The sequence below is a fragment of the Rana temporaria genome, unplaced genomic scaffold (genome assembly GCF_905171775.1).
Source record: "Rana temporaria unplaced genomic scaffold, aRanTem1.1, whole genome shotgun sequence".
Lineage (NCBI taxonomy): Eukaryota > Metazoa > Chordata > Amphibia > Anura > Ranidae > Rana > Rana temporaria.
Genome location: NW_024404639.1, coordinates 1 through 26,275, shown reverse-complemented (window position 1 = coordinate 26,275; position 26,275 = coordinate 1). Strand labels below are relative to the sequence as shown.

At 45.8% G+C, this 26,275-nt stretch overlaps 17 non-coding genes across 17 annotated transcripts; all 17 read left to right on the top strand.

Moving 5' to 3' along the window:
- The first annotated feature begins 584 nt into the window (after positions 1–584).
- On the top strand, positions 585–657 carry TRNAK-UUU. The gene has a single exon. It is a non-coding gene; the product is annotated as a tRNA-Lys (tRNA).
- An 8,255-nt stretch (positions 658–8,912) lies between these two features.
- Positions 8,913–8,985, top strand: TRNAK-UUU. Its single transcript has one exon. It is a non-coding gene; the product is annotated as a tRNA-Lys (tRNA).
- A 7,218-nt stretch (positions 8,986–16,203) lies between these two features.
- Positions 16,204–16,276, top strand: TRNAK-UUU. Its single transcript has one exon. It is a non-coding gene; the product is annotated as a tRNA-Lys (tRNA).
- Positions 16,277–16,902: 626 nt separating this feature from the next.
- Positions 16,903–16,975, top strand: TRNAK-UUU. Its single transcript has one exon. It is a non-coding gene; the product is annotated as a tRNA-Lys (tRNA).
- A 1,183-nt stretch (positions 16,976–18,158) lies between these two features.
- On the top strand, positions 18,159–18,231 carry TRNAK-UUU. Its single transcript has one exon. It is a non-coding gene; the product is annotated as a tRNA-Lys (tRNA).
- A 540-nt stretch (positions 18,232–18,771) lies between these two features.
- Positions 18,772–18,844, top strand: TRNAK-UUU. The gene has a single exon. It is a non-coding gene; the product is annotated as a tRNA-Lys (tRNA).
- A 560-nt stretch (positions 18,845–19,404) lies between these two features.
- TRNAK-UUU lies at positions 19,405–19,477 on the top strand. The gene has a single exon. It is a non-coding gene; the product is annotated as a tRNA-Lys (tRNA).
- Positions 19,478–20,017: 540 nt separating this feature from the next.
- Positions 20,018–20,090, top strand: TRNAK-UUU. The gene has a single exon. It is a non-coding gene; the product is annotated as a tRNA-Lys (tRNA).
- Positions 20,091–20,650: 560 nt separating this feature from the next.
- Positions 20,651–20,723, top strand: TRNAK-UUU. The gene has a single exon. It is a non-coding gene; the product is annotated as a tRNA-Lys (tRNA).
- Positions 20,724–21,283: 560 nt separating this feature from the next.
- Positions 21,284–21,356, top strand: TRNAK-UUU. The gene has a single exon. It is a non-coding gene; the product is annotated as a tRNA-Lys (tRNA).
- A 541-nt stretch (positions 21,357–21,897) lies between these two features.
- On the top strand, positions 21,898–21,970 carry TRNAK-UUU. The gene has a single exon. It is a non-coding gene; the product is annotated as a tRNA-Lys (tRNA).
- Positions 21,971–22,511: 541 nt separating this feature from the next.
- On the top strand, positions 22,512–22,584 carry TRNAK-UUU. Its single transcript has one exon. It is a non-coding gene; the product is annotated as a tRNA-Lys (tRNA).
- Positions 22,585–23,124: 540 nt separating this feature from the next.
- On the top strand, positions 23,125–23,197 carry TRNAK-UUU. Its single transcript has one exon. It is a non-coding gene; the product is annotated as a tRNA-Lys (tRNA).
- Positions 23,198–23,757: 560 nt separating this feature from the next.
- Positions 23,758–23,830, top strand: TRNAK-UUU. Its single transcript has one exon. It is a non-coding gene; the product is annotated as a tRNA-Lys (tRNA).
- A 541-nt stretch (positions 23,831–24,371) lies between these two features.
- On the top strand, positions 24,372–24,444 carry TRNAK-UUU. Its single transcript has one exon. It is a non-coding gene; the product is annotated as a tRNA-Lys (tRNA).
- A 541-nt stretch (positions 24,445–24,985) lies between these two features.
- On the top strand, positions 24,986–25,058 carry TRNAK-UUU. Its single transcript has one exon. It is a non-coding gene; the product is annotated as a tRNA-Lys (tRNA).
- A 539-nt stretch (positions 25,059–25,597) lies between these two features.
- TRNAK-UUU lies at positions 25,598–25,670 on the top strand. The gene has a single exon. It is a non-coding gene; the product is annotated as a tRNA-Lys (tRNA).
- Positions 25,671–26,275: the final 605 nt, after the last annotated feature.

Sequence of the window (26,275 nt, the reverse complement as noted above, 5' to 3'; positions counted from 1 at the left end):
TACTTTTAATCTGAGGGTCCAGCGTTCAAGTCCCTGTTCGGGCGCTGCCTTTAAACTACCTGTGAGGTCCTTGAGCTGACGATAGGGCAGTCTTTATGCACATCTGCCAGGAATGCTCACTGGACCAAAGAGTTAAAAATGTCCTAGGACGCCAACTCCCCCCTCTCGGCTTTTGGAATCTGCGCCAGAAATAAAGATGGCTGAAGGTGATTGCTAGAACAACTGTTTGGGCTCCAGTAAACAATCTGTGGTTGGCACTCGCCACTCGTTCTTCACTTGCCAGAGTGGATTCTACCTTGTTTTTTGGCCTGCGTTTCCTCCGCTGGACCTGGCATCATGAGGCTAAAGGTGAACTGTCTTTATTTGTAACCCAGTCACTGATTAAGAATACTGGAAGCGTCTTGGTCCAGGGTTAAGGAAGCCTTTGGGGCGGTGTCTTTTTGCAAGGCCCTTGTTTCCGGTGAAAGAGCATTGACCTATAGGTAAAACTAAGCCAGAAACCTCAGATTAAAAGAATGCTCTTTTTCCACCATAGATGTCAAGATTCAAGCAGCTTGGACTGCTCTGGAGGTAGAGCTTTCAGAGCCCGGATAGCTCAGTCGGTAGAGCATCAGACTTTTAATCTGAGGGTCCAGGGTTCAAGTCCCTGTTCGGGCGCTGCCTTTAAACTACCTGTGAGGTCCTTGAGCTGACGATAGGGCAGTCTTTATGCACATCTGCCAGGAATGCTCACTGGACCAAAGAGTTAAAAATGTCCTAGGACGCCAACTCCCCCCTCTAGGCTCTTGGAATCTGCGCCAGAAATAAAGATGGCTGAAGGTGTTTGCTAGAACAACTGTTTGGCAGCTTACCTGGGCTCAAGTAAACAATCTGTGGTTGGTACTCGCCACTCGTTCTTTACTTGCCTATAATCCAGAGTGGATTCTACCTTGTTTTTTGGCCTGCGTTTCCTCTGCTGGACCTGGCATCATGAGGCTAAAGGTGAACTGTCTTTATTTGTAACCCAGTCACTGATTAAGAATACTGGAAGCGTCTTGGTCCAGGGTTAAGGAAGCCTTTGGGGCGGTGTCTTTTTGCAAGGCCCTTGTTTCCGGTGAAAGAGCATTGACCTATAGGTAAAACTAAGCCAGAAACCTCAGATTAAAAGAATGCACTTTTTCCACCATAGATGTCAAGATTCAAGCAGCTTGGACTGCTCTGGAGGTAGAGCTTTCAGAGCCCGGATAGCTCAGTCGGTAGAGCATCATACTTTTAATCTGAGGGTTCAAGTCCCTGTTCGGGCGCTGCCTTTAAACTACCTGTGAGGTCCTTGAGCTGACGATAGGGCAGTCTTTATGCACATCTGCCAGGAATGCTCACTGGACCAAAGAGTTAAAAATGTCCTAGGACGCCAACTCCCCCCTCTCGGCTTTTGGAATCTGCGCCAGAAATAAAGTTGGCTGAAGGTGATTGCTAGAACAACTGTTTGGGCGCTTACCTGGGCTCAAGTAAACAATCTGTGGTTGGGACTCGCCACTCGTTCTTCAATTGCCTATAATCCAGAGTGGATTCTACCTTGTTTTTTGGCCTGCGTTTCCTCTGCTGGACCTGGCATCATGAGGCTAAAGGTGAACTGTCTTTATTTGTAACCCAGTCACTGATTAAGAATACTGGAAGCGTCTTGGTCCAGGGTTAAGGAAGCCTTTGGGGCGGTGTCTTTTTGCAAGGCCCTTGTTTCCGGTGAAAGAGCATTGACCTATAGGTAAAACTAAGCCAGAAACCTCAGATTAAAAGAATGCACTTTTTCCACCATAGATGTCAAGATTCAAGCAGCTTGGTCTGCTCTGGAGGTAGAGCTTTCAGAGCCCGGATAGCTCAGTCGGTAGAGCATTATACTTTTAATCTGAGGGTCCAGCGTTCAAGTCCCTGTTCGGGCGCTGCCTTTAAACTACCTGTGAGGTCCTTGAGCTGACGATAGGGCAGTCTTTATGCACATCTGCCAGGAATGCTCACTGGACCAAAGAGTTAAAAATGTCCTAGGACGCCAACTCCCCCCTCTCGGCTTTTGGAATCTGCGCCAGAAATAAAGATGGCTGAAGGTGATTGCTAGAACAACTGTTTGGGCTCCAGTAAACAATCTGTGGTTGGCACTCGCCACTCGTTCTTCACTTGCCTATAATCCAGAGTGGATTCAAAATGCTACAGAGGCAACTGAATTGGCTAGAGGGAGGAGTCTAGAGATGGCGCGGTCAGTGCGGAGGAGTAGCTAGACGGGATGCCTGCTCCCCAGCCATGCTCCGAATCCACGCTGAAATGAGCGAGAACCGGATCCCCCGCTTCCTCCGCTCCCTCCACTAGGGCGCCGGTGCCCCCCCCTTCCACCTCCCTTCCCTCTTCGGAACATAGCTTCTTGCTGGCCGGAGCGGACCTGCACGGGTCTCCCCCGATCTGTTTACCTGACACGTGGGCTGTCACGTGGGCGGCTTCCCCGGTTCCCTCGACTCTCCCGGCTGACTAGCTTGTGGCGGTGCTGCGTCTCCCTCGTCTCCCCTGATTCTCCGGGCTGACAGGCAGCGGTGCCGCGTCTTGGTGTGGCGTCTCCCTGGTCTGCCCGGGTCCCTGGAGCGTGCGAGCGAATGCGCCGTGGAGGCGTGCCACGCGGCTCCGGGAGGGGGGCTCGGGGGGGGGGGGGCGTCACGCAGTGCTGGGTGGCTCTCTGGCTTTGTGGCCCTGCAGTCCAGCGAAATGGGGCACCAGTCCTAGATTAAGACCAAGAGGACCCAGTCTTCGGCCGGCATTACCATCACATCACAGCCACAATAGTAGGTGGGGAAAACCCTGGAACCTATCACAGCAGCTGGTAAGCTCCTCTCATGTAGACAACCATTGGACTGGTGAGTACATACCACAGTGCACTCTAACCATCGAAGTGGTGAGTACAAACGTCCTTTTTTTCTTAAGAATTAAGAAAATAGAAATAAACAAATGGGACACCCCTCTTTGAGGAGACTGATAAATGATTGGGATTGATATGAAAGCATGAAAATATGTGACAGAAGAGACATGAGTTCAGCACTGTCTTTTTGGGTTCCTGTAAGGAGGTCGGTAATCTCATAGTTTCTCTGGTGGCTCCCTTTTTTGGATACTTTCTTTTTTTTTCTCTATGGGGATTAATTGGTGTACAAGACATACGGACTCTTTTTGCACTATATTTGATAGACGGACACTGGAGTCGGATAGAAGAGGGGGGCGAGTATACATGTCTATGGTTTTGAATACCTTTATGTAAAGCTAAAGACAAAGACAAAGAACAGAAATATTACAGCAACCTTAAATTGTGATAAATGAAACATCAAAAGACGTAACGGTAAAAGTATCAGTAAAAGCATCGGTAAAAGCATTATATACACTGCAGGTAATCAGACTACAGAGCCAGGAAAACCCGTAGAAGGAGGTCCTAGAGATATACGGGCGCCGGAGACGGGCAGGAGAGGGGAGGTCAGTACATGAGCTGGGTGCCCCAAATAGCTCCAAGTCAAAGCCAAAGAGAACCAAAGAGAACCCTAAGAGAAGAAATACTACAACAACTTTAGACTGTGATATAAGAAACATCAAAAGGTTTTTTTTTTTTGCAGTACACACCTATCACATGTGCAAACGGTTTTCCCTCAGAACCTCTCTAAAAGTGACGTAGTTACAACTCAGGCGCAAGGATGACCACAAGAGGAAAAATAGTGAAAGGTGGGGCAATCCCAAAGGTACCCCGTTTAAGTCAAAGCCCAGGCCCAATGTGTAAATTTGTGACCCATGGGGCAAACGGGGATAACCAGCACATAGAAAAACCATCGATTGGCAGAGCAGGCCAAGCAGAAAAAGAAAAGAAAAAAGATAAGAAAAAAGGGCCAGCTAATACCTTGGCGGACTCAGACACATTCGCAGAATCACTCCTAGAGAGCAGAACAGACCAAGATAGTGAAACAGATAAAGAAACAGATTTAGACCAGAGAAATAAGGGAGAAACGCAGGATATGACACTTTTGCCAACAAAAAGGGAAATGGAAGGAATGTTCGCTGCCTTAGAAAGATCTCTTAAAACGCAAATGGAAAAAATGGAGAGAAATATGGGGCATATACTGGAAAGAGTGGAAGAAGTGGAGAAAAAAGTTGACCACAATGTAACCTCACTTAAAAAGCTAGAAGATGAAATAAAAGCATTAAAAATAAACCAACGAGAACAGGCGTATAAATTAGAAGATCAAGAGAACAGAGACAGAAGAAAGAACATAAGAATACGCGGAGTTCCAGAAACGACACAGGTTGAGGACCTCCCAGAAATAATAAGAAAAATCTGTAACCCAATATTAGAGAGAGAAACAACTTCCCCGCTCAGAATAGAACGAGCACACAGGATAAGACGTCCTAGGGAGAGAGCACAGGACTACCCAAGGGACATTATTGTGCGTTTTGAAAGCTGGGAAGAGAAAAACCAGCTATGGAGAAAATTGAGAGGGAAGTCGCCGTTAGAATATGATCAACATAATATTCAAATTTATCAAGATTTGTCACATGAGACGTTAAAACGAAGAAGAAGCTTAAAACCATTGTTAGGTGTCTTGCAGGAGCATGATATTCAGTATAATTGGGGATTCCCAGCGTGCCTAATAGGCAGGAAAAATGGTGTTTCGGCAAGACTGAGGTTTCTGGAGGAAACACCAGAATTTTGTCATAGTTTAGGCATCCCAACACCAAAAAATTATTAGTGTTGACCGGTAGAGGAGGGGGGGAATGGTGGGGGGGGTTGGGGGTGGGAGGGAGATGGGGAGGGTCAAGATAGTAAAATATCGGAGTGGGACTGGGGAGAGAGGAGACCCAGAAAGTGCTTCTTCACCTGTTCCCCAATATAGGGGGATAGGAGACCGGGCTAAAATAGAACTCCACCTCAGCCTGAGGAGCAAAAGAGCGCCAGGAGCGCCAAATAGAAAAAGCTCTAAAAATGACCAGAAGGTCAGGGATTGATGGGGGGGGGAGGGGAGGAGAAAGCCCCAAATGAAGATCAAGGGGGTAAGGTACTGGTGGAGGGGGGGAAGGAGAAGGGAGGGGAAGGAGGAGTTTGGGTAGGAAGGGAGAGGGGAGGACTAGGGAGGGAGGGGGGAAAGGGATTTAGATCTGTGTGTCATGCAATAGGAAAGAACATATATACCCAAGAAAGCGGGAAAAAAAAAAAAATATGACAAACATAAATTTCTTAACATATAATGTAAGAGGTCTCAGTTGCCCTGAAAAAAGGCATATGGTACTAAGAGAAGTTGAAAGGTATTCCGCTGAAATAGTTTTCCTGCAAGAGACGCATATAACATTGGATTCTAATGTCAGATTGTATTCTCGGGCAGTTCCCATTTGGTACTACGGGGACTCCCCAAAGAAGAGAGCTAAGGGGGTTGCCATAGGAATAGGGAAGAATATCTCTTTTACAGTAGAAGATAGGAAAGTAGACCCGGATGGTCGTTATTTGTTCCTAAAAGGAGTACTCCAAGGGAAAAAATACACGTTAGCAAATATATACTGCCCAAACAGTCAACCACATAAATACCTGAGGGGGATTTTGAATGCTTTAATGGACTTTAAATCAGGACATGTAATATTAGCAGGAGACTTCAATCTCTCAATGGACCATCAACTGGATAGCACATCCGGGGCTCAGAGGCGAAATACTAAACAGCTCAGAATATTAAGAAAAAAAATGTATAGTTACTGTTTAATAGACCCCTGGAGGATTATATATCCAAATAAAAGAGACTATACATATTACTCTTCCGTGCACGGAACATACTCAAGACTGGACTATATAATGGTAGACCACGAGTTATTGGAAGAGGTAGTTAAAACTTCAATAGGTGTATCTACAATCTCAGATCACGCCCCTGTAATAGTGGAAATTAGATTCAAAGAAATAGAGCAAAGAAAAGGATCATGGAACTTAAACGAAGAACTTATAGAGGATATAGAGGTAAACAACACAGTGAGAACGGAATTGGATCAATACTTCACCTTTAATAATACACCTGAAGTAAGGGTAGCTACCGTATGGGAGGCCCATAAGGCATACATCAGAGGGAAACTAATCTCAATAGGAGCAGGGAAAAAAAAGATAAGGAAATTAAACATGAAAAAATTAACAACTGAGCTATTTGAACTTGAACAAAGGCATAAAGAGCGAGGATAAAATGAAATATATCAAGAAATTATAGTAAAGAGGACCCAGCTTAGAGATCTGATGAAGGTTGAAACAAGAGACATATTCAAAAATGTTAGAAAGGAGAGGTACAAATGGGGGAACAAACCAGGGAAACATTTAGCCAGAATATCTAGGGAAAAAAAAAAAAAAACTACATCGAAAAAATAAAAAACCAAGACGGCCTTATGAAATATAAGACGTCCGAAATAGCGGAATCCTTTCGGACTTTTTATAGTTCATTATATTCAATAAGAACCAAGGAAACCCAAGAGCAAGAAAAGATGAGAAAAAGGAAAATCAGGGAATACCTAGAAGAAGTGAAGCTACCTAAAATTTCCCAAAATGACATTGAATCCTTAGAGGCCCCAATAACCCAAGAAGAGATATACAAAGCTTTCCGGGAAACACCGTGTGGGAAGAGCCCAGGCCCCGATGGCTTGCCGATCAAATATTACAAAACATTTGGAGAACTCTTGGTCCCAGAGATGTGTAACTATTTTAACAAAATAGGAGAGGAAGAGGAAATAAGAAAAGAATCTCTTTTGGCAAATATTTCTATTATCCCTAAAACGGGAAAAGATGGAACGTTGTGTTCCAGCTATCGTCCAATAGCATTGCTAAACGCAGACCTGAAAGTATACGCGAAAATATTAGCAACTAGGATAAAAAGTTTAATGCCGCAATTAATAAACTCAGATCAGGCGGGCTTTGTAGCAGGCAGAGAAGGAAGAGATAATAGTATAAGGACCCTGTTACTGTTACAACGAGATCCAAAAAAGAAACCCCCAGTCGTACTCATGTCCTTAGATGCCGAAAAAGCATTTGACAGAGTCGACTGGGGGTTTATGATGGAAACTTTACAAAATATAGGCATGGGACCAAGGTTCATGAAATGGGTAAAGAACCTGTATAGCCACCCAACGGCAAGGGTGAAGGTCAATGGGAGTGTGTCGTCTGTGTTCAACATGGAAAACGGAACCAGACAGGGGTGCCCGCTCTCGCCTCTCCTATATGTAATAGCTTTGGAACCGTTGTTAGCAAGAATACGGGAAAACCCGGGGATAGGAGGGGTGAGGGTGGGAGATGAAGAACACAAGGTGGCGGCGTATGCGGATGACATACTCCTATATTTGACCAAACCTAGAGTCTCTCTCCCCAATGTCATAAAGGAAATAAAAAGATATGGTGAACTTTCAAATTTTAAAATAAACCCGATAAAAACAGTAATCTTGAATCTGGGGTTGGAAAAAAAAGAAGTAGAAGAACTACAGAAAGAATATCCATTTACATGGGAAAAAGAAGCTATAACATACTTGGGTATAAAAATTACATCTACAGTTGAAAAACTTTACTCGGCCAACTTTGTCCCCTTAATTAACGATATTAACCAAGACTTGAAAAACCTAGCAAAAAAACATATTTCTTGGATAGGAAAGATTAATGCGTTTAAAATGATGATATTACCGAAGATAACATACAAACTTCAAATGCTCCCAATAAAAATACCGCAAAGCTTCTTTAAAGTAATTAAAACAGTAATTTTAAAATATATATGGGCGGGTAAAAAGGCCAGATTAAGCTATTCATTGCTGAGCATGAAAAAAAAAGGAAGGGGGTTGGGGCTCCCCGATATAAAAAGATATTATCATGCTGTAAACTTAGCTAGGTTGGTAGAATGGACAAATGCACACACAAAAAAAAAATGGGTACGAATGGAAGAAATATTAAGTGGGACACTATTAAATAGAAATGTATGGATACCACCGAAAATGAGGGAATTGAGCACGAATACACATAACATAACAAGGAACGTATTTAGGATATGGGACACAATATTTAGGCGGGAAAAATGGGAGTATAACTCTCCACTAATTCCATTAGCAGGCACTAATTTTTTTACACCAGGTAATGGAACACGCTTTGGAAAGCACCTAGAGGAGAAAAAATTAAAAGATATTGTTACACGGGGAAAAATTAAACTAAGGCAAGAGATAAAAATAGGGGAAGGGGAACAAAGCATGAGTGAATGGGAGTACTTGCAGTTAAAACATTTTGTGAGCACACTACCACAACCAATTAGGGAAGATAAGATACTATACCCAATAGAAAAAATATGCAGCATGGACAAGCCCTTGACACACGGGGGGGGATTAATTATGCTATGCTAGCAAGGGAGGCTGTGAGACCTGTTAAGCGGGAAAAGATAAACTTAAATATTTAAAAATGTTAAACCTGCAATGTTTAAAAAAAAAAAAAAAAAAAAACCCCACGAATGATGCAAAGCTGCAAGAGAGACGCTAAGGGCGGGCGAACCGTGAGCTAGTCTCTCGGCTATATGTGAGCAGAGTCTGACGTGAAAAAAAAAAAAAGAAAAAAAAAAAAAAAAAAAAAATCCAGAGTGGATTCTACCTTGTTTTTTGGCCTGCGTTTCCTCTGCTGGACCTGGCATCATGAGGCTAAAGGTGAACTGTCTTTATTTGTAACCCAGTCACTGATTAAGAATACTGGAAGCGTCTTGGTCCAGGGTTAAGGAAGCCTTTGGGGCGGTGTCTTTTTGCAAGGCCCTTGTTTCCGGTGAAAGATCATTGACCTATAGGTAAAACTAAGCCAGAAACCTCAGATTAAAAGAATGCACTTTTTCCACCATAGATGTCAAGATTCAAGCAGCTTGGACTGCTCTGGAGGTAGAGCTTTCAGAGCCCGGATAGCTCAGTCGGTAGAGCATCATACTTTTAATCTGAGGGTCCAGGGTTCAAGTCCCTGTTCGGGCGCTGCCTTTAAACTACCTGTGAGGTCCTTGAGCTGACGATAGGGCAGTCTTTATGCACATCTGCCAGGAATGCTCACTGGACCAAAGAGTTAAAAAAATGTCCTAGGACGCCAACTCCCCCCTCTCGGCTTTTGGAATCTGCGCCAGAAATAAAGTTGGCTGAAGGTGATTGCTAGAACAACTGTTTGGGCGCTTACCTGGGCTCAAGTAAACAATCTGTGGTTGGGACTCGCCACTCGTTCTTCAATTGCCTATAATCCAGAGTGGATTCTACCTTGTTTTTTGGCCTGTGTTTCCTCTGCTGGACCTGGCATCATGAGGCTAAAGGTGAACTGTCTTTATTTGTAACCCAGTCACTGATTAAGAATACTGGAAGCGTCTTGGTCCAGGGTTAAGGAAGCCTTTGGGGCGGTGTCTTTTTGCAAGGCCCTTGTTTCCGGTGAAAGAGCATTGAACTATTGGTAAAACTAAGCCAGAAACCTCAGATTAAAAGAATGCACTTTTTACACCATAGATGTCAAGATTCAAGCAGCTTGGACTGCTCTGGAGGTAGAGCTTTCAGAGCCTGGATAGCTCAGTCGGTAGAGCATCATACTTTTAATCTGAGGGTCCAGCGTTCAAGTCCCTGTTCGGGCGCTGCCTTTAAACTACCTGTGAGGTCCTTGAGCTGACGATAGGGCAGTCTTTATGCACATCTGCCAGGAATGCTCACTGGACCAAAGAGTTAAAAATGTCCTAGGACGCCAACTCCCCCCTCTCGGCTTTTGGAATCTGCGCCAGAAATAAAGATGGCTGAAGGTGATTGCTAGAACAACTGTTTGGGCTCCAGTAAACAATCTGTGGTTGGCACTCGCCACTCGTTCTTCACTTGCCTATAATCCAGAGTGGATTCTACCTTGTTTTTTGGCCTGCGTTTCCTCTGCTGGACCTGGCATCATGAGGCTAAAGGTGAACTGTCTTTATTTGTAACCCAGTCACTGATTAAGAATACTGGAAGCGAAGGGGCGTGGCTTGGACTCCACCGAGATGGCGGTGTGACTCCTGAGCTCCGGCTTACGGCGGACTTGTACAGCGGCTCACAGCGCACTGAGGCTCTATTTCTAGCCCTACACCTACCCTAATTGCAGCGGAACACTCGCCCACCAACGGGACGCAATGACGAGGAAGAGACAGGCAGAGCACCGGCCGAAAAAGCTGACGGACTTTTTCTCCTCATCGCCGCTGCCTCGTGGGCAAGATGGCGCCGGCGCTTCCTCCCTATCTGGATCCCGCAATGGTCGCTTTCAGGCCATCGCTTTGCCAGACCACCGAGACTCCCCTGAAGCTGGAGGGACACCACAAGTTCCTTCCCCGCTCAGCAGAAGCCCTGCAAAATCCCGTTTCAGAGCGGACGAATCGGACACCCAGCAGTGTGAGGTAAGATCCAACGCTGACTCACAGGAAGACACAAGGGAGCTCCCTGACTCCATAATTTCATTCCCCACACAACATCAGCCAGTCCTGGACACTACCCTTAAAGACATGCTCATCTCTTTAAGGAGCACTATTCATGGGGATATGATGTCTTGCATGAGGAAGTTTAGCACTGAGCTGTCAGCAGTGGGTGAAAGAGTTAGCCACATTGAAACCAAAATGGGGGAATACGCAACCACCATAAATGACTTAGTGGATGCTCATGATACAGCGGAGGAAGAACAAATGTGGATAAAAGCTAAATTAGCAGATTTAGAGGATAGGTCACGTAGAAATAACGTGAAAATACGTGGCATCCCAGAAACTGTGGCCCCCTCTAATCTGCGCACATACGCCATGACCATGCTGACGGCCCTAATGCCTGATATCCCTGCTATAGAGCTGTCTATCGATAGAATACATCGGCTGCCTAAACCCTCCTTTATTCCAGAGAATGTTCCCAGGGATGTTCTCTTCAGAATGCACTTTTACCAGTCTAAAGAACGGCTGATGTCTATTACCCGCAAGGGGGAACATGGGGGTACTGACTACGCACCCCTACAGTTTTATGCCGACTTATCGCAGTTCACCCTGCAGCTTCGGAGGAATTTGAATACTATCACCAAAGCCCTGAGGAATCACAACATTGTATATAAGTGGGGATTTCCAACGAAGTTGATGGTGACCAAAGATGGAACTACGCATGTGATTACCTCCCCAGCCAAAGGCTTCAAACTACTTCAGAAATGGAAGATTCTCCACGAAGACAACTCTACTTCTACCAGCGCTAACACACCCGGCAGGGTGTCCCCTGATTGGCAACAAGTCTCTAAGACCCACTGAAATGACTGAATTCTCGGCCCAATATCATTGCCCTGTGCATATATTCTTTTGGCCCTATGGGGTCCCGCCTTGGAGCTCTACCACGATTAAGCTCCCCTGTATTTGAGCAGTATTTGCTGCACTCGGGTCGTTTCGGCCCTCCTTTTACAGTTCATATTTTATTTTATTTTCTGGTTTACTTTATGTTTGTGCTTCTTTTATAACCAATCTTGTTTTCAGGAACCGCACCATTCAGATTCTACAGTTTGCATCATCTCTAACCACCCAGCTGCAAGGGACTTGTGTCACCTCTACCTGAACTGGAGCAACGTTATCAGTCGAACAGTCTATCTTCTTGAATTATCTATGATGACAAGGGGTCGTGAGTACACAAGACCCCTGTTGATAACACTATATTACTTTGCTTGTAAAGCCGGTTAAAATTTTATCGATCAATGCAAATGGTTTGAATCATCCTGTTAAGAGGGCGTCGCTCTGGCGGGAAGCTGACTCCTCGCGGTGTGACGTTCTCTGTGTTCAGGAGACCCACTTTCATAGTCATGCGCCACCTAAATGTACATACCGATCCTTTCAACATTACTTTTTTTCTAATATGGAGGCAAAAAAAAGGGGAGTAATGATAGCTGTCAGGGACACGGTTTCCTTTTCCTTGATTAAGGAATATTCTGATTCCTCTGGTCGCTATATAGTATTAATATGTGATATCAATGGTATTAGATACACGCTAGTGAATGTATATGTCCCAAACAAGAGACAGATTAAATTTTTAAATGGCCTCATGCGTAAGATCAGGGAATCCCTCCAAGGATCCCTGATATTATGTGGCGATCTAAATGTAGTTCCGGACCCAAAGCTGGATTCCACCACGGTGCTCCAGGGGAAGGGCCCGACCCTAGCTAATTTCCTGCGATCTCATGATCTGTACGATGCGTGGCGCTGCACGCATGCTACCGAGAGAGATTACTCCTTTTTCTCACACAGGCATTGCTCATACTCGAGGATTGATCTGTTTCTATTGGATAAATGGCTGCTCACCAGAGTTGTACATACCAAGATTAACACGATCACGTGGTCAGATCACGCCTCTGTTCTCCTGACCCTAGGTGACAAATATCCTGATACTGCTGCCTTTGTGTGGAGAGCTAGCTCTTCCATCATTCAGGACACAGCCACCAAAGAAACGATCAGAGAACAACTAGAGGAGTATTTCCAGCTCAATTCTCAATCCACGGATAACCCATTCACACTCTGGAACGCTCATAAAGCCTTCATCAGAGGGGTGTTTATCCAGCTGGGTTCCAGGGCCAAGAAGCAGAAGCAACTAAAACTTACCACTCTCCTCAAAGACATAGACGCCCTTGACACTCTAAATAAATCCAATCCTAATGCATCCACAAGTGCCAGACTGGCAGACCTAAGACATGACCTCAAGCTCCTTCTCCTACATGACTTTGAAACCAAAGATAGATGGGCAAAAATGTCCTTCTACTCGACTAATAACAAAGCAGGCAAAGCGTTGGCCCGTTATTTACGAGGTCAGCGCTTTAAAACCAAGATTGCTCGCTTAACACATCCCAGGACCAAGAAACCGGTGTATGACCCTCAAAACATAGCAGACGCGTTCAGCGACTATTACAGCTCCCTATACAATTTAGACCAAGACTCCGCAACCTACCAACCGTCACTAACCGATATACAGAACTTTCTTTCCAAAATCCACTTACCCACTCTGACCCCAGAACAATCAAGTGACCTGAACTCCCCCTTCACACTGAACGAACTGGTGCAGGCTATAAAAACTCTCCCTTCCAACAAGTCCCCAGGCCCTGATGGACTCATAGGAGACTATTACAAGACCTTTCAAACAATCTTAGGGCCACATCTATTGAAGGTGTTTGATTTAGCTGCGACCTCGACGTCTTTTCCACCCGAAATGCTTGAGGCTCTGATTGTAACACTACCCAAACCTGGGAAGTCACCGGATGTACCTCAAAATTTTCGCCCAATCTCCTTACTGAATAATGACCTTAAGGTTTACGCCAAAATGATAGCCCTGAGATTAGTAGACGTTATACCCACTTTAATAGATCCGGACCAATCTGGGTTTACGAAAGGCAGACAAGCCTCGGACGCTACAAGGCGTTTAATCAATATCACCCACATAGCACGAACGACACGAACGCCTTCTCTGCTCCTAGCTTTGGATGCAGAGAAGGCGTTCGACAGGGTGCATTGGATGTACCTGAAATGCGCTTTGGAAAAATACGGCTTTGAAAAGCACTTATTATCAGCGATTTTGGCCCTGTACACGGTCCCGTCGGCCAAAGTTTATACGTCCGGAATGCTATCTAAACCCTTTAGAATCACAAATGGCACAAGGCAAGGGTGCCCACTATCACCCCTCATCTTCAATCTACTAATGGAGCCGCTTGCGGCTTCCATTAGACAAGCACCTGGAGTGCATGGGTTTACAATAGCAGGTAAAAAACACGTCATCAGCCTTTTCGCTGATGACGTTATACTGATGCTTACTAATCCGGTGACTTCCCTGGAAAGGGTTTCTTGTCTGCTTCGAGATTATGGTAAAATATCATACTACAAGGTGAATGAGACCAAATCTTTTATCTTAAATCTGGGTGTCAGTGTCGATGAGAAAATGATTATGCAAAATGCTTATCCTTATGTGTGGAATGACCACACACTTGACTACCTGGGGATCCATCTTACTGCCTATCCAGAGCAATTATTCACCGCCAATTATTTACCGTTAGTGGATAAGGTCAGGGAAGGAACAAAGGCGCTGAGCAAACATATTTTGTCATGGTCCGGTAGATTGGCCGCCTTCAAAATGCAGATACTACCACAGGTGCTGTACGTGTTTAGAACGGTACCAATACCGGTGAATAAAAAGTTTTTCGGGGAATTACAAGGTACTCTATCAAGATATATATGGGTGGGTAAAAGAGCACGTAGTGCATTTCACAAATTGTGCAAGAATAGGATGGCCGGGGGCATGGGAGTTCCCTCCTTTGCTGACTACCATCTAGCGGCTGTTTTAACACAAGCTAAAAGTTGGTTCCCAACCCAGACAACCCCAATATGGGGACCCCTTGAGCAAAACCAAGCGCCAGGACGGGACTTGGCAGCGCTTCTGCTGGCAAGCCCATTCCTCAAAAGCACACAAAGGACCTTAGCACCCCCTATGGTAGCTACTCTAGAGGCATGGAGGAACTTTGCCTCGGCGGAGCTACTTTCAATTCCTATGGTGGGTTTGGACATACCTATCTCCTCCTTAGCCTTAATAATACCCAATTTAAACCTGCAGAGGTGGACGATGGGAGGTGTACAGTGGATTTCTGATATTCTAGAGGAGGGGAAACTGAAACCCTTTCAGCAATTACAAACTACATACAATCTCCCTAGTTCGGAACAATTCAGCTTCCTTAGAGTACAGTCATTCCTCAAAAGTAAACAATATAAGCCCTATAAGATATTCTGGAAAACAAAAACATTTTTCACCTCTCAGAGAAGCAAGAGTAAGGGTATAACATTAATTTACAACCTACTTAACAACAAAGATATCTTTGTTAAGAGCAACGCCTTAATGGCATGGGAAAGAGATCTAGGTGGTCCCTATGTGGACGACCAATGGCTCAAAGCACTACGATACACACTCTCAGCCACCAAAAGTGCCAACTTATGGGAACTTTATCACAAGGTTACTCAAAGGTGGTACCTAACTCCATCCAGACTCGCTAAGTTTGGTCATGAAGAATCTCCACTTTGCTGGAGACAGTGCTCACAAGTGGGATCACTGTTTCATATTTTATGGGCATGTGGGAAATTGGCTGGATTCTGGAGTAGCATATTTGCAATTATGCGCCAGGTTACGGGACTCGCTGTACACCTCTCACCTTCCTTAGCCATATTACACCTGGGCATAGAGGACTTTCCTCCTCCTTTTAGGAAATGCATCATACATCTCCTACTGGCAGCCAAGTTGGTCATACTGAGACTTTGGAGATCCAATGTGAGCCCCAAGGTAGAAGATGTGGTTAAAACCGTGTCTTTGCACTTCATGTATGAACGCATGCTAGCCTATTCGGAGGGCAGAATTACCACGTTTCTTACTCAATGGCAGTCCTGGGTGGATCGGTACGACACTAACAAACTCCTATATTAAGAACGGTTATAGTATTAAAAACTGATAAATAAGTTGTAAATCTAGTTCAAGGCGAAGTGCTGGTTCCTTCCTTTTCCTTTTCCTTATTTTATCTTATTTTATTTTATTTTTCGTTATTTTTGGCTATTTTTGGCTTCCTTTGTTAAATTTGTAACCACGGAGTATGTTGCTCCATGTTCAACATTACAGTTTAAATCTCTTATATGAGTAGCATACAAATGTTCGTGGAGAGTATTGTTGCATACACTATGCAGCAATTTTGAGAGCATGTGCAGCTTGGAGGGTATAGGCCCGATTCCACAGGTCACAGCAAGTACCTAAGGGGTGACCTCTGGAAGATGGGTCCCAAGGCACGTCTATGTGTTACCCGCTGAATCGTAGAATTGCATTCCCAAAGCTGTACTCTTATTTTGTATTGTATAATACGGATGTCTACTTCTGTTGGACTTTGGACATCCGCGTGTACTAACATATGTATACCCACGACATGTTTTCCATGTATGTTTATACCGTATAAAACAATAAAAAACTATTGAAATTAAGAATACTGGAAGCGTCTTGGTCCAGGGTTAAGGAAGCCTTTGGGGCGGTGTCTTTTTGCAAGGCCCTTGTTTCCGGTGAAAGAGCATTGACCTATAGGTAAAACTAAGCCAGAAACCTAAGATTAAAAGAATGCACTTTTTCCACCAAAGATGTCAAGATTCAAGCAGCTTGGACTGCTCTGGAGGTAGAGCTTTCAGAGCCCGGATAGCTCAGTCGGTAGAGCATCAGACTTTTAATCTGAGGGTCCAGGATTCAAGTCCCTGTTCGGGCGCTGCCTTTAAACTACCTGTGAGGTCCTTGAGCTGACGATAGGGCAGTCTTTATGCACATCTGCCAGGAATGCTCACTGGACCAAAGAGTTAAAAATGTCCTAGGATGCCAACTCCCCCCTCTAGGCTCTTGGAATCTGCGCCAGAAATAAAGATGGCTGAAGGTGATTGCTAGAACAACTGTTTGGCAGCTTACCTGGGCTCAAGTAAACAATCTGTGGTTGGGACTCGCCACTCGTTCTTCACTTGCCTATAATCCAGAGTGGATTCTACCTTGTTTTTTGGCCTGCGTTTCCTCTGCTGAGCCTGGACCTGCCTATAATCCAGAGTGGATTCTACCTTGTTTTTTGGCCTGTGTTTCCTCTGCTGGACCTGGCATCATGAGGCTAAAGGTGAACTGTCTTTATTTGTAACCCAGTCACTGATTAAGAATACTGGAAGCGTCTTGGTCCAGGGTTAAGGAAGCCTTTGGGGCGGTGTCTTTTTGCAAGGCCCTTGTTTCCGGTGAAAGAGCATTGACCTATAGGTAAAACTAAGCCAGAAACCTCAGATTAAAAGAATGCACTTTTTCCACCATAGATGTCAAGATTCAAGCAGCTTGGACTGCTCTGGAGGTAGAGCTTTCAGAGCCCGGATAGCTCAGTCGGTAGAGCATCATACTTTTAATCTGAGGGTCCAGGGTTCAAGTCCCTGTTCGGGCGCTGCCTTTAAACTACCTGTGAGGTCCTTGAGCTGACGATAGGGCAGTCTTTATGCACATCTGCCAGGAATGCTCACTGGACCAAAGAGTTAAAAAAATGTCCTAGGACGCCAACTCCCCCCTCTCGGCTTTTGGAATCTGCGCCAGAAATAAAGTTGGCTGAAGGTGATTGCTAGAACAACTGTTTGGGCGCTTACCTGGGCTCAAGTAAACAATCTGTGGTTGGGACTCGCCACTCGTTCTTCAATTGCCTATAATCCAGAGTGGATTCTACCTTGTTTTTTGGCCTGTGTTTCCTCTGCTGGACCTGGCATCATGAGGCTAAAGGTGAACTGTCTTTATTTGTAACCCAGTCACTGATTAAGAATACTGGAAGCGTCTTGGTCCAGGGTTAAGGAAGCCTTTGGGGCGGTGTCTTTTTGCAAGGCCCTTGTTTCCGGTGAAAGAGCATTGACCTATTGGTAAAACTAAGCCAGAAACCTCAGATTAAAAGAATGCACTTTTTACACCATAGATGTCAAGATTCAAGCAGCTTGGACTGCTCTGGAGGTAGAGCTTTCAGAGCCTGGATAGCTCAGTCGGTAGAGCATCATACTTTTAATCTGAGGGTCCAGCGTTCAAGTCCCTGTTCGGGCGCTGCCTTTAAACTACCTGTGAGGTCCTTGAGCTGACGATAGGGCAGTCTTTATGCACATCTGCCAGGAATGCTCACTGGACCAAAGAGTTAAAAATGTCCTAGGACGCCAACTCCCCCCTCTCGGCTTTTGGAATCTGCGCCAGAAATAAAGATGGCTGAAGGTGATTGCTAGAACAACTGTTTGGGCTCCAGTAAACAATCTGTGGTTGGCACTCGCCACTCGTTCTTCACTTGCCTATAATCCAGAGTGGATTCTACCTTGTTTTTTGGCCTGCGTTTCCTCTGCTGGACCTGGCATCATGAGGCTAAAGGTGAATTGTCTTTATTTGTAACCCAGTCACTGATTAAGAATACTGGAAGCGTCTTGGTCCAGGGTTAAGGAAGCCTTTGGGGCGGTGTCTTTTTGCAAGGCCCTTGTTTCCGGTGAAAGAGCATTGACCTATAGGTAAAACTAAGCCAGAAACCTCAGATTAAAAGAATGCACTTTTTCCACCATAGATGTCAAGATTCAAGCAGCTTGGACTGCTCTGGAGGTAGAGCTTTCAGAGCCCGGATAGCTCAGTCGGTAGAGCATCAGACTTTTAATCTGAGGGTCCAGGGTTAAAGTCCCTGTTCGGGCGCTGCCTTTAAACTACCTGTGAGGTCCTTGAGCTGACGATAGGGCAGTCTTTATGCACATCTGCCAGGAATGCTCACTGGACCAAAGAGTTAAAAATGTCCTAGGATGCCAACTCCCCCCTCTAGGCTCTTGGAATCTGCGCCAGAAATAAAGATGGCTGAAGGTGATTGCTAGAACAACAGTTTGGGCTACAGTAAACAATCTGTGGTTGGCACTCGCCACTCGTTCTTCACTTGCCAGAGTGGATTCTACCTTGTTTTTTGGCCTGCGTTTCCTTCGCTGGACCTGGCATCATGAGGCTAAAGGTGAACTGTCTTTATTTGTAACCCAGTCACTGATTAAGAATACTGGAAGCGTCTTGGTCCAGGGTTAAGGAAGCCTTTGGGGCGGTGTCTTTTTGCAAGGCCCTTGTTTCCGGTGAAAGAGCATTGACCTATAGGTAAAACTAAGCCAGAAACCTCAGATTAAAAGAATGCTCTTTTTCCACCATAGATGTCAAGATTCAAGCAGCTTGGACTGCTCTGGAGGTAGAGCTTTCAGAGCCCGGATAGCTCAGTCGGTAGAGCATCAGACTTTTAATCTGAGGGTCCAGGGTTCAAGTCCCTGTTTGGGCGCTGCATTTAAACTACCTGTGAGGTCCTTGATCTGACGATAGGGCAGTCTTTATGCACATCTGCCAGGAATGCTCACTGGACCAAAGAGTTAAAAATGTCCTAGGACGCCAACTCCCCCATCTAGGCTCTTGGAATCTGCGCCAGAAATAAAGATGGCTGAAGGTGATTGCTAGAACAACTGTTTGGCAGCTTACCTGGGCTCAAGTTAACAATCTGTGGTTGGGACTCGCCACTCGTTCTTCACTTGCCTATAATCCAGAGTGGATTCTACCTTGTTTTTTGGCCTGCGTTTCCTCTGCTGGACCTGGCATCATGAGGCTAAAGGTGAACTGTCTTTATTTGTAACCCAGTCACTGATTAAGAATACTGGAAGCGTCTTGGTCCAGGGTTAAGGAAGCCTTTGGGGCGGTGTCTTTTTGCAAGGCCCTTGTTTCCGGTGAAAGAGCATTGACCTATAGGTAAAACTAAGCCAGAAACCTCAGATTAAAAGAATGCACTTTTTCCACCATAGATGTCAAGATTCAAGCAGCTTGGACTGCTCTGGAGGTAGAGCTTTCAGAGCCCGGATAGCTCAGTCGGTAGAGCATCAGACTTTTAATCTGAGGGTCCAGGGTTAAAGTCCCTGTTCGGGCGCTGCCTTTAAACTACCTGTGAGGTCCTTGAGCTGACGATAGGGCAGTCTTTATGCACATCTGCCAGGAATGCTCACTGGACCAAAGAGTTAAAAATGTCCTAGGACGCCAACTCCCCCCTCTCGGCTCTTGGAATCTGCGCCAGAAATAAAGATGGCTGAAGGTGATTGCTAGAACAACAGTTTGGGCTACAGTAAACAATCTGTGGTTGGCACTCGCCACTCGTTCTTCACTTGCCAGAGTGGATTCTACCTTGTTTTTTGGCCTGCGTTTCCTCTGCTGGACCTGGCATCATGAGGCTAAAGGTGAACTGTCTTTATTTGTAACCCAGTCACTGATTAAGAATACTGGAAGCGTCTTGGTCCAGGGTTAAGGAAGCCTTTGGGGCGGTGTCTTTTTGCAAGGCCCTTGTTTCCGGTGAAAGAGCATTGACCTATAGGTAAAACTAAGCCAGAAACCTCAGATTAAAAGAATGCACTTTTTCCACCATAGATGTCAAGATTCAAGCAGCTTGGACTGCTCTGGAGGTTGAGCTTTCAGAGCCTGGATAGCTCAGTCGGTAGAGCATCAGACTTTTAATCTGAGGGTCCAGGGTTCAAGTCCCTGTTCGGGCGCTGCCTTTAAACTACCTGTGAGGTCCTTGAGCTGACGATAGGGCAGTCTTTATGCACATCTGCCAGGAATGCTCACTGGACCAAAGAGTTAAAAATGTCCTAGGACGCCAACTCCCCCCTCTTGGCTCTTGGAATCTGCGCCAGAAATAAAGATGGCTGAAGGTGATTGCTAGAACAACTGTTTGGCAGCTTACCTGGGCTCAAGTAAACAATCTGTGGTTGGGACTCGCCACTCGTTCTTCACTTGCCTATAATCCAGAGTGGATTCTACCTTGTTTTTTGGCCTGCGTTTCCTCTGCTGGACCTGGCATCATGAGGCTAAAGGTGAACTGTCTTTATTTGTAACCCAGTCACTGATTAAGAATACTGGAAGCGTCTTGGTCCAGGGTTAAGGAAGCCTTTGGGGCGGTGTCTTTTTGCAAGGCCCTTGTTTCCGGTGAAAGAGCATTGACCTATAGGTAAAACTAAGCCAGAAACCTCAGATTAAAAGAATGCACTTTTTCCACCATAGATGTCAAGATTCAAGCAGCTTGGACTGCTCTGGAGGTAGAGCTTTCAAAGCCCGGATAGCTCAGTCGGTAGAGCATCAGACTTTTAATCTGAGGGTCCAGGGTTCAAGTGCCTGTTCGGGCGCTGCCTTTAAAATTCCTGTGAGGTCCTTGAGCTGACGATAGGGCAGTCTTTATGCACATCTGCCAGGAATGCTCACTGGACCAAAGAGTTAAAAATGTCCTAGGACGCCAACTCCCCCCTCTATGCTCTTGGAATCTGCGCCAGAAATAAAGATGGCTGAAGGTGATTGCTAGAACAACTGTTTGGCAGCTTACCTGGGCTCAAGTAAACAATCTGTGGTTGGGACTCACCACTCGCTCTTCACTTGCCTATAATCCAGAGTGGATTCTACCTTGTTTTTTGGCCTGCGTTTCCTCTGCTGGACCTGGCATCATGAGGCTAAAGGTGAACTGTCTTTATTTGTAACCCAGTCACTGATTAAGAATACTGGAAGCGTCTTGGTCCAGGGTTAAGGAAGCCTTTGGGGCGGTGTCTTTTTGCAAGGCCCTTGTTTCCGGTGAAAGAGCATTGACCTATAGGTAAAACTAAGCCAGAAACCTCAGATTAAAAGAATGCACTTTTTACACCATAGATGTCAAGATTCAAGCAGCTTGGACTGCTCTGGAGGTAGAGCTTTCAGAGCCCGGATAGCTCAGTCGGTAGAGCATCAGACTTTTAATCTGAGGGTCCAGGGTTCAAGTCCCTGTTTGGGCGCTGCCTTTAAACTACCTGTGAGGTCCTTGAGCTGACGATAGGGCAGTCTTTATGCACATCTGCCAGGAATGCTCACTGGACCAAAGAGTTAAAAATGTCCTAGGATGCCAACTCCCCCCTCTAGGCTCTTGGAATCTGCGCCAGAAATAAAGATGGCTGAAGGTGATTGCTAGAACAACTGTTTGGGCTCCAGTAAACAATCTGTGGTTGGCACTCGCCACTCGTTCTTCACTTGCCAGAGTGGATTCTACCTTGTTTTTTGGCCTGCGTTTCCTCCGCTGGACCTGGCATCATGAGTCTAAAGGTGAACTGTCTTTATTTGTAACCCAGTCACTGATTAAGAATACTGGAAGCGTCTTGGTCCAGGGTTAAGGAAGCCTTTGGGGCGGTGTCTTTTTTGCAAGGCCCTTGTTTCCGGTGAAAGAGCATTGACCTATAGGTAAAACTAAGCCAGAAACCTCAGATTAAAAGAATGCTCTTTTTCCAACATAGATGTCAATATTCAAGCAGCTTGGACTGCTCTGGAGGTAGAGCTTTCAGAGCCTGGATAGCTCAGTCGGTAGAGCATCAGACTTTTAATCTGAGGGTCCAGGGTTCAAGTCCCTGTTCGGGCGATGCCTTTAGACTACCTGTGAGGTCCTTGAGCTGACGATAGGGCAGTCTTTATGCACATCTGCCAGGAATGCTCCCTGGACCAAAGAGTTAAAAATGTCCTATGATGCCAACTCCCCCCTCTAGGCTCTTGGAATCTGCGCCAGAAATAAAGATGGCTGAAGGTGATTGCTAGAACAACTGCTTGGGCTCCAGTAAACAATCCGCGGTTGGCACTCGCCACACGTTCTTCACTTGCCAGAGTGGATTCTACCTTGTTTTTTGGCATGCGTTTTCTTCGCTGGACCTGGCATCATGAGTCTAAAGGTGAACTGTCTTTATTTGTAACCCAGTCACTGATTAAGAATACTGGAAGCGTCTTGGTCCAGGGTTAAGGAAGCCTTTGGGGCGGTGTCTTTTTTGCAAGGCCCTTGTTTCCGGTGAAAGAGCATTGACCTATAGGTAAAACTAAGCCAGAAACCTCAGATTAAAAGAATGCTCTTTTTCCACCATAGATGTCAAGATTCAAGCAGCTTGGACTGCTCTGGAGGTAAAGCTTTCAGAGCCTGGATAGCTCAGTCGGTAGAGCATCAGACTTTTAATCTGAGGGTCCAGGGTTCAAGTCCCTGTTCGGGCGATGCCTTTAGACTACCTGTGAGGTCCTTGAGCTGACGATAGGGCAGTCTTTATGCACATCTGCCAGGAATGCTCCCTGGACCAAAGAGTTAAAAATGTCCTATGATGCCAACTCCCCCCTCTAGGCTCTTGGAATCTGCGCCAGAAATAAAGATGGCTGAAGGTGATTGCTAGAACAACTGCTTGGGCTCCAGTAAACAATCCGCGGTTGGCACTCGCCACTCGTTCTCCACTTGCCAGAGTGGATTCTACCTTGTTTTTTGGCATGCGTTTTCTTCGCTGGACCTGGCATCATGAGGCTAAAGGTGAACTGTCTTTATTTGTAACCCAGTCACTGATTAAGAATACTGGAAGCGTCTTGGTCCAGGGTTAAGGAAGCCTTTGGGGCGGTGTCTTTTTGCAAGGCCCTTGTTTCCGGTGAAAGAGCATTGACCTATAGGTAAAACTAAGCCAGAAACCTCAGATTAAAAGAATGCTCTTTTTCCACCATAGATGTCAAGATTCAAGCAGCTTGGACTGCTCTGGAGGTAGAGCTTTCAGAGCCCGGATAGCTCAGTCGGTAGAGCATCAGACTTTTAATCTGAGGGTCCAGGGTTCAAGTCCCTGTTCGGGCGCTGCCTTTAAACTACCTGTGAGGTCCTTGATCTGACGATAGGGCAGTCTTTATGCACATCTGCCAGGAATGCTCACTGGACCAAAGAGTTAAAAATGTCCTAGGACGCCAACTCCCCCATCTAGGCTCTTGGAATCTGCGCCAGAAATAAAGATGGCTGAAGGTGATTGCTAGAACAACTGTTTGGCAGCTTACCTGGGCTCAAGTAAACAATCTGTGGTTGGGACTCGCCACTCGTTCTTCACTTGCCTATAATCCAGAGTGGATTCTACCTTGTTTTTTGGCCTGCGTTTCCTCTGCTGGACCTGGCATCATGAGGCTAAAGGTGAACTGTCTTTATTTGTAACCCAGTCACTGATTAAGAATACTGGAAGCGTCTTGGTCCAGGGTTAAGGAAGCCTTTGGGGCGGTGTCTTTTTGCAAGGCCCTTGTTTCCGGTGAAAGAGCATTGACCTATAGGTAAAACTAAGCCAGAAACCTCAGATTAAAAGAATGCACTTTTTACACCATAGATGTCAAGATTCAAGCAGCTTGGACTGCTCTGGAGGTAGAGCTTTCAGAGCCCGGATAGCTCAGTCGGTAGAGCATCAGACTTTTAATCTGAGGGTCCAGGGTTCAAGTCCCTGTTTGGGCGCTGCCTTTAAACTACCTGTGAGGTCCTTGAGCTGACGATAGGGCAGTCTTTATGCACATCTGCCAGGAATGCTCACTGGACCAAAGAGTTAAAAATGTCCTAGGACGCCAACTCCCCCCTCTAGGCTCTTGGAATCTGCGCCAGAAATAAAGATGGCTGAAGGTGATTGCTAGAACAACTGTTTGGGCTCCAGTAAACAATCTGTGGTTGGCACTCGCCACTCGTTCTTCACTTGCCAGAGTGGATTCTACCTTGTTTTTTGGCCTGCGTTTCCTCCGCTGGACCTGGCATCATGAGTCTAAAGGTGAACTGTCTTTATTTGTAACCCAGTCGCTGATTAAGAATACTGGAAGCGTCTTGGTCCAGGGTTAAGGAAGCCTTTGGGGCGGTGTCTTTTTTGCAAGGCCCTTGTTTCCGGTGAAAGAGCATTGACCTATAGGTAAAACTAAGCCAGAAACCTCAGATTAAAAGAATGCTCTTTTTCCAACATAGATGTCAATATTCAAGCAGCTTGGACTGCTCTGGAGGTAGAGCTTTCAGAGCCTGGATAGCTCAGTCGGTAGAGCATCAGACTTTTAATCTGAGGGTCCAGGGTTCAAGTCCCTGTTCGGGCGATGCCTTTAGACTACCTGTGAGGTCCTTGAGCTGACGATAGGGCAGTCTTTATGCACATCTGCCAGGAATGCTCCCTGGACCAAAGAGTTAAAAATGTCCTATGATGCCAACTCCCCCCTCTAGGCTCTTGGAATCTGCGCCAGAAATAAAGATGGCTGAAGGTGATTGCTAGAACAACTGCTTGGGCTCCAGTAAACAATCCGCGGTTGGCACTCGCCACTCGTTCTTCACTTGCCAGAGTGGATTCTACCTTGTTTTTTGGCATGCGTTTTCTTCGCTGGACCTGGCATCATGAGTCTAAAGGTGAACTGTCTTTATTTGTAACCCAGTCACTGATTAAGAATACTGTAAGCGTCTTGGTCCAGGGTTAAGGAAGCCTTTGGGGCGGTGTCTTTTTTGCAAGGCCCTTGTTTCCGGTGAAAGAGCATTGACCTATAGGTAAAACTAAGCCAGAAACCTCAGATTAAAAGAATGCTCTTTTTCCACCATAGATGTCAAGATTCAAGCAGCTTGGACTGCTCTGGAGGTAAAGCTTTCAGAGCCTGGATAGCTCAGTCGGTAGAGCATCAGACTTTTAATCTGAGGGTCCAGGGTTCAAGTCCCTGTTCGGGCGATGCCTTTAGACTACCTGTGAGGTCCTTGAGCTGACGATAGGGCAGTCTTTATGCACATCTGCCAGGAATGCTCCCTGGACCAAAGAGTTAAAAATGTCCTAGGACGCCAACTCCCCCCTCTAGGCTCTTGGAATCTGCGCCAGAAATAAAGATGGCTGAAGGTGATTGCTAGAACAACTGCTTGGGCTCCAGTAAACAATCCGCGGTTGGCACTCGCCACTCGTTCTTCACTTGCCAGAGTGGATTCTACCTTGTTTTTTGGCCTGCGTTTCTTCGCTGGACCTGGCATCATGAGGCTAAAGGTGAACTGTCTTTATTTGTAACCCAGTCACTGATTAAGAATACTGGAAGCGTCTTGGTCCAGGGTTAAGGAAGCCTTTGGGGCGGTGTCTTTTTGCAAGGCCCTTGTTTCCGGTGAAAGAGCATTGACCTATAGGTAAAACTAAGCCAGAAACCTCAGATTAAAAGAATGCTCTTTTTCCACCATAGATGTCAAGATTCAAGCAGCTTGGACTGCTCTGGAGGTAGAGCTTTCAGAGCCCGGATAGCTCAGTCGGTAGAGCATCAGACTTTTAATCTGAGGGTCCAGGGTTCAAGTCCCTGTTCGGGCGCTGCCTTTAAACTACCTGTGAGGTCCTTGAGCTGACGATAGGGCAGTCTTTATGCACATCTGCCAGGAATGCTCACTGGACCAAAGAGTTAAAAATGTCCTAGGACGCCAACTCCCCCCTCTAGGCTCTTGGAATCTGCGCCAGAAATAAAGATGGCTGAAGGTGATTGCTAGAACAACTGTTTGGCAGCTTACCTGGGCTCAAGTAAACAATCTGTGGTTGGAACTCGCCACTCGTTCTTCACTTGCCTATAATCCAGAGTGGATTCTACATTGTTTTTTGGCCTGCGTTTCCTCTGCTGGACCTGGCATCATGAGGCTAAAGGTGAACTGTCTTTATTTGTAACCCAGTTACTGATTAAGAATACTGGAAGCGTCTTGGTCCAGGGTTAAGGAAGCCTTTGGGGCGGTGTCTTTTTGCAAGGCCCTTGTTTCCGGTGAAAGAGCATTGACCTATAGGTAAAACTAAGCCAGAAACCTCAGATTAAAAGAATGCACTTTTTCCACCATAGATGTCAAGATTCAAGCAGCTTGGACTGCTCTGGAGGTAGAGCTTTCAGAGCCTGGATAGCTCAGTCGGTAGAGCATCAGACTTTTAATCTGAGG